General features: G+C 38.9%; 1 long non-coding RNA gene across 1 annotated transcript; it reads left to right on the top strand.

Annotated features, from left to right (window-relative positions):
• The first annotated feature begins 866 nt into the window (after nucleotides 1-866).
• Nucleotides 867-6,308, top strand: LOC139393693 (uncharacterized). Its single transcript, XR_011629792.1, has 3 exons — nucleotides 867-948; nucleotides 1,852-1,992; nucleotides 6,182-6,308. It is a non-coding gene; the product is annotated as an uncharacterized lncRNA (long non-coding RNA).
• The last annotated feature ends 546 nt before the right edge of the window (nucleotides 6,309-6,854 follow it).

Genomic DNA, 6,854 nt, shown 5'->3' with positions numbered 1-6,854 from the left:
GCCAGACGGCCAGTTGGTGAGGGCCACAGCATAGTCCTTTAGTCTCTATGGAACACAGCATAGTCCTTTAGTCTCTATGGAACACAGCATTGTCCTTTAGTCTCTATGGAACACAGCATTGTCCTTTAGTCTCTATGGAACACAGCATAGTCCTTTAGTCTCTATGGAACACAGCATGGTCCTTTAGTCTCTATGGAACACAGCATGGTCCTTTAGTCTCTATGGAACACAGCATGGTCCTTTAGTCTCTATGTAACACAGCATAGTCCTTTAGTCTCTATGTAACACAGCATAGTCCTTTAGTCTCTATGGAACACAGCATAGTCCTTTAGTCTCAGCATAGTCCTTTAGTCTCTATGGAACACAGCATAGTCCTCTAGTCTCTATGGAACACAGCATGGTCCTTTAGTCTCTATGGAACACAGCATAGTCCTTTAGTCTCTATGGAACACAGCATGGTCCTTTAGTCTCTATGGTCCAGACGGGGAAAGAAACTGTTCAGATGGGCGTCTATAACATCCAATCACAGAGGTTTATAAGCAGCTGACAGTTGCAACTTCCTTACTAATAACTCAAACTGCCTTGGTTTATATAAAGACAATATATGTACAGATGTAGGATCTTAATTTGATGATCCTGTTGCAGGACAACGTTGATGCAATGGAGTTATTTTCAAACTTGTATTGTGTTTGACATTTAAAAAGGCTTTTGGAGTTTGTAATAGATGCTACTTCCTCTGCAAGACAACCGGTCATCCGCATCACGTGACTGTCAGAAGTTATGTGATTTCCTCTTAGGAAATTAAAAGCGTGTTTGAAGTCTACGCAGTTTCAAAATGGCTGTTGAAACTGTGGCAAACATTTGTCAGCAACATTAGAATATACATATTTGTCTGCACAACTAGAAGTGGGATAAATGTGTTGATTTGAAGGGAAGACGACCAGACTGGTAAGTCTACTATAGGCTACATAGAACAATTATACAGTTAGTTTGTGGTCAGACAAAGCTTGAGAAATGAACCTTTATCATGCTGACCGACCTGGTGCTCTCCGTAGGAAATGAGATATGATCCTTTATCATGCTGACTGACCTGGTGCTCTCCGTAGGAAATGTTGGGAAAATATCAGGCCTAGGCTACATGCAAACCTTTCTGAATGGATCAAAGATTTCCCCCTCAGATCAATCATGTCCGTTTTAGCCCTTCTGTCTACATTCTCAGATACGTTTAGAAAATAACAGATTGAAAGACAATAAATATCCTACTGTTAGTGAATGCAAATAAGTGTGAGACATTGTGTTGCTGTACTGTCTATAACTACCTTAACAAACAGTGACTTATTATTATTATTGTTATTGTTATTATTGTTGTTGTTGTACTGTCTAGAACTACCTTAACAAACAGTGACTTATTATTATTATTATTATTATTATTGTTGCTGTACTGTCTAGAACTACCTTAACAAACAGTGACTTATTCTTATTATTATTATTATTATTGTTGCTGTACTGTCTATAACTACCTTAACAAACAATGACTTATTATTATTATTATTATTATTATTATTATTATTGTTGCTGTACTGTCTATAACTACCTTAACAAACAGTGACTTATTATTATTATTACTTATTATTATTACAGACAGTTACCATGGAGATGAAATGTCACAGCTACATGTTCATGTGATTGCATTAAATCACCTGACTGTTTCAAAGAAATAATGAATAAATGAGAACAATTGACATTCAATAATTAGTTGACATTGACATTCAATAATTAGTTGACATTGACATTCAATAATTAGTTGACATTGACATTCAATAACAACCAGCATGTTGTATCTCTGTTTAGGAGTTTGTGCTCTAAAATGAGTCTCTATGGGGAGAAAGAGGGAGGCCCTGCCTCTAAAACAAGTCTCTTTGGGGAGAAAGAGGAGGGAGGCCCTGCCTCTAAAACGAGACTCTCTGGGGAATATGACAACAAAGCTAAGAGGTAAGATTACATATTTGTTATGTTATTACGTTTATTTCCAAAATTCTATATCCACAATTTTTCACATTTGTTTTTTAATCAGAAAATATTGTTCAATATTACTGACCTCAGATTTTTTATAAATAGATTAGTGTTTTTTTGCAAAACGCTTTTTATTCAATGTTTAGCTGGAATGGGATGTTCATATTGTCTCACTTAGCTACCTTAAGATGAATGCACTTACAGATGCCATATCTTAATTTGACCCAGTTTCTCACAGGAGAAAAATTATCCTGCAGCAACAGGAAGTGTGAATTATTAAGTGCATTATAATAATCATTCAAATAAAATTGTTAGGGAAAATCAAGTTTGACATTTTTTAAGAAGTCTTTTAAAAGCTAAAATACACAACAATATGGCAACTGTATTGTACGTCACTCTGGTGCCTGGTTTCCTCCATAGCGATGGAATTTAGGGTTACACGTGTTTTAAGAGTATCTTTCCTACAACAGCTGAAGATGTAACATGCATTTCCCACACACTGACTGAAAACACAACTGTTGGGTACGAATGAGTGACACATTTCCGGGCATGGGCGGTACATTTAAAATTCACTCATTCTTCCCTCGCACTTTGTCCTGCAAGTGTCAACTTAGGCATCATGTTACGTCATCAGAAGTGTCCACTTAATTTAACTTATGCCCTTGGGGAATCTCCTTATGTCAGGCACCAGGTAGCCTAGTGGCCTTATGCCCTTGGGGAATCTCCTTATGTCAGGCACCAGGTAGCCTAGTGGCCTTATGCCCTTGGGGAATCTCCTTATGTCAGGCACCAGGTAGCCTAGTGGCCTTATGCCCTTGGGGAATCTCCTTATGTCAGGCACCAGGTAGCCTAGTGGCCTTATGCCCTTGGGGAATCTCCTTATGTCAGGCACCAGGTAGCCTAGTGGCCTTATGCCCTTGGGGAATCTCCTTATGTCAGGCACCAGGTAGCCTAGTGGCCTTAAGCCCTTGGGGAATCTCCTTATGTCAGGCACCAGGTAGCCTAGTGGCCTTAAGCCCTTGGGGAATCTCCTTATGTCAGGCACCAGGTAGCCTAGTGGCCTTATGCCCTTGGGGAATCTCCTTATGTCAGGCACCAGGTAGCCTAGTGGCCTTATGCCCTTGGGGAATCTCCTTACGTCAGGCACCAGGTAGCCTAGTGGCCTTATGCCCTTGGGGAATCGCTGCGGCCATCTTGGTCATCGGTTCAAACGATTATTCAAGCAAGGGAAGATCCCAACCTAAGCCCCTCGGGTCTCGTTTTTGATTGAGCTTGCAAGTGTACAATTATGTTCACTTCGGGAAACTCCCCATAATTCAATTTGTGATGATTGTATATCCACTAACAAAAGTCTGCCAAAACTGAATACCCCAAAGTCAATATGGAGAAGTAAAAACGAATGTAAATGAGTTAGAAATTGTGCTACTAATGCACGACAGCACAAACACGTCTCTTAAAAGTGATGATGTTTTTGTTTGTTTAGCTTTTGGAAAGTGTAGAAATAAAACATTTTCCTTAAGAAGTTCCAGCTAGACAGGCTAACGTTAGTTAGCTAATTAATTTGCCTACTATCGTACAGTAGGCAGGCTAACGTTAGTTAGCTAATTAATTTGCCTGCTATCGCACAGTAGGCAGGCTAACGTTAGTTAGCTAATTAATTTGCCTACTATCGTACAGTAGGCAGGCTAACGTTAGTTAGCTAATTAATTTGCCAGCAATCATACAGTAGGCAGGCTAACGTTAGTCAGCTAATTAATTTGCTAGCTTTCATACAGTAGGCAGGCTAACGTTAGTTAGCTAATTAATTTGCTAGCAATCATACAGTAGGCAGGCTAACGTTAGTTAGCTAATTAATTTGCTAGCTATCATACAGTAGGCAGGCTAACGTTAGTTAGCTAATTAATTTGCTAGCTATCATACAGTAGGCAATTTTTTTTTAAATGTTTTTTTTTTTTTTTACCTTTATTTAACTAGGCAAGTCCTTTGTGGGGGCACTGGTGTCTAGGTATTTGAGGTAATATGTACATGCAGGTAGAGTTAGTGATTTGGGTAGTGGGTAGTGATTTGATTAGATGTTCAGGAGTCTTATGGCTTGGGGGTAGAAGCTGTTTAGAAGCCTCTTGGACCTAGAGTTGGCGCTCCGGTACCGCTTGCTGTGCGGTAGCAGAGAGACCAGTCTATGACTAGGGTGGCTGGGGTCTTTGACAATTTTTAGGGACTTCCTCTGACACCGCCTGGTATAGAGGTCCTGGATGGGTTTTGTCGTGCCCTCATCACGACTGTCTTGGTGTGCTTGGACCATGTTAGTTTGTTGGTGATGTGGACTTCAAGGAACTTGAACAACCTGCTTTTAATTGCTAAATATTTCCAATAGATGGCAGCATAAGACAATGAAGCATCAGTTATAGGCTACAAGCAGCAAGATGAAGAACCATGAAGCATCAGTTATAGTCTACAAGCAGCAATATGATGGACCATGAAGCATCAGTTATAGGCTACAAGCAGCAATATGATGGACCATGAAGCATCAGTTATAGGCTACAAGCAGCAATATGATGGACATAAAATAGCAGCAAACGAAGACTTTATGTCCCTTGATTTTCTAAAATGGTCTCATTACTTTATTTAGCATTATGTCTTGTACTAGGGCTGTGTTGCTTCTGGTCATTACTTTAGTTAGCATTATGTCCTGTATTAGGGCTGTGTTGCTTCTGGTCATTACTTTAGTTAGCATTATGTCTCGTACTAGGGCTGTGTTGCTTCTGGTCATTACTTTAGTTAGCATTATGTCTCGTATTAGGGCTGTGTTGCATTAGGGAGAGCAAAACAATTGTGACTATAGCAGGTATTGAACCCCGGGTAAATAATCACTGGTCAGAACCTCAACCTCTTAATTCCTCATATATGGAAAAAACAGACTCGGAATAGAAAAGACAATATTGCCTCTTTCAAACCGCCTATAAATGACATCATTCAACCCTAACAGATAGCAAATGTACGCCAACATGCCCCTTGTTGGTGAGAGAAGGCAGAGTGACGGCACAAGCTTTTTGGCCGGGCTGAGTTGGCTACTTGTGCAGTGGGTCGATGCAGGTTGATGAATTTGACATTGGAAAATGGGAAAATGCATTTCTCTCTACTAAAGTAAGGGGAGTGATGGTGTTTCCAGGAAGAAAAAACTAAACTAATCTTCTGAAATGTCATTTGTGGTCTTATGCTGCCATCTATTGGAATTATATAGCAACTGCAGTAGTACTGAATAATGTGTAATTCCTTACTATTTTTATTTTATTTAATTTCACCTTTATTTAACCAGGTAGGCTAGTTGAGAACAAGTTCTCATTTACAATTGCGACCTGGCCAAGATAAAGCATAGCAGTGTGAACAAGTCAATAACACAGTAGAAAAAAAGTTTTAAAAAGAGTCTATATACATTGTGTGCAAAAGTCATGAGGAGGTAGCCAAATAATTACCATTTTGATAAGATGGTCATGTGCAGGTAGAGATACTGGTGTGCAAAAGAGCAGAAAAGTAAATAAATAAAAACAGTATGGGGATGAGGTAGGTAAATTGGGTGGGCTATTTACCGATGGACTATGGACTAAAGTATTAACAGCTCAGATTTGCAAAATATAAAATGTTCTAGTTAATTTTACCACTTCCAACCATAAATAACATTTAGAGCATAACAATTAAACTGACTTAAACCAAAGGCTTCATACATTTAGTTAATTTGTGGATCCGACGTAGTTTAGTTAATTATATATATTTTTTTTAATCTAGCCCCAGTCTCTACTTTTATCCAATGTAAAATCACAGATTTCAAATTTTGCTACATAAAACTGAAATGAGCCGGTCGGTCACATTTTAGAGTAAGGCAGAAATATAGCAATTTGCAAAAAAAACATTATTTGTCTCTCTGTAAAATGAAACCATCAAGTGATAGATTTTAAACAAATGCTTATCTGTCATTGAACAATGCCATGCCATGATTAGCTAGTGAAAAAACACACCAATTTCTTTCATAATTTCACAAAACAATAAAAGCTAATATATGAACATTTCTGAAAATGGATATACAGCGTTTTGGAGGTAAACTTTTCTTATATTTCCTAATCTGAGCTCAGAGTAGATGAGAGATATAATGTTTGTCTCTGTTGTGTTGAAGTCCAATCAAGCAGGAGAGACCAGCCTCCCCAGTACCCAGCTGTGTGTCCATGAAGAGTGACCGGTCTATGGGTATATCTATACACTTTAAAGAGGGAGACTTTTCTACTGAACAAAGGTAAGAAGAGCTCATGGGTCATGGTCAGTGGGGGGCAGCATTTTCACTTTTGGATGAATAGCGTGCCCAGATCTGAACTGCCTCCTACTCTGTCACAGATGCTAATATATGCTAATTATTATTAGTATTGGATAGAAAACACTCTGAAGTTTCTAAAACTGTTGAATGATGTATGTGAGTATAACTGAACTTATATGGCAGGCAAAAACCTGAGAAGAAATCCAAACAGGAAGTGAGAAATCGATTTTCAAAACAGTGCCTATTGAAATCCCAGTGAGATATGAATGAGGATGCACTTCCTAGGGCTTCCACTAGATGTCACCGTCTTTAGAACCTGGTTTGAGGATTCTACTATAAAGGAGGGGCTCATAATAGCTCTTTGAGTGAGTGGTCTGGCAGAGAGCCTTGGTCTCATGACGCGTGCTCCCGACAGAGTTTGCTCTCGTTCCAATGCTTTTCTTCAGACAATGAAATTCTCCGGTTGGAACCTTATTGATGATTTATGTTAAAAACATCCTAAAGATTGATTGCATAGATCATTTGACTTGTTTCTACG

The sequence above is a fragment of the Oncorhynchus clarkii genome, unplaced genomic scaffold (genome assembly GCF_045791955.1).
Source record: "Oncorhynchus clarkii lewisi isolate Uvic-CL-2024 unplaced genomic scaffold, UVic_Ocla_1.0 unplaced_contig_11072_pilon_pilon, whole genome shotgun sequence".
Classification (NCBI taxonomy): Eukaryota; Metazoa; Chordata; class Actinopteri; order Salmoniformes; family Salmonidae; genus Oncorhynchus; species Oncorhynchus clarkii.
This window is presented reverse-complemented; position numbering and strand designations above follow the sequence as displayed.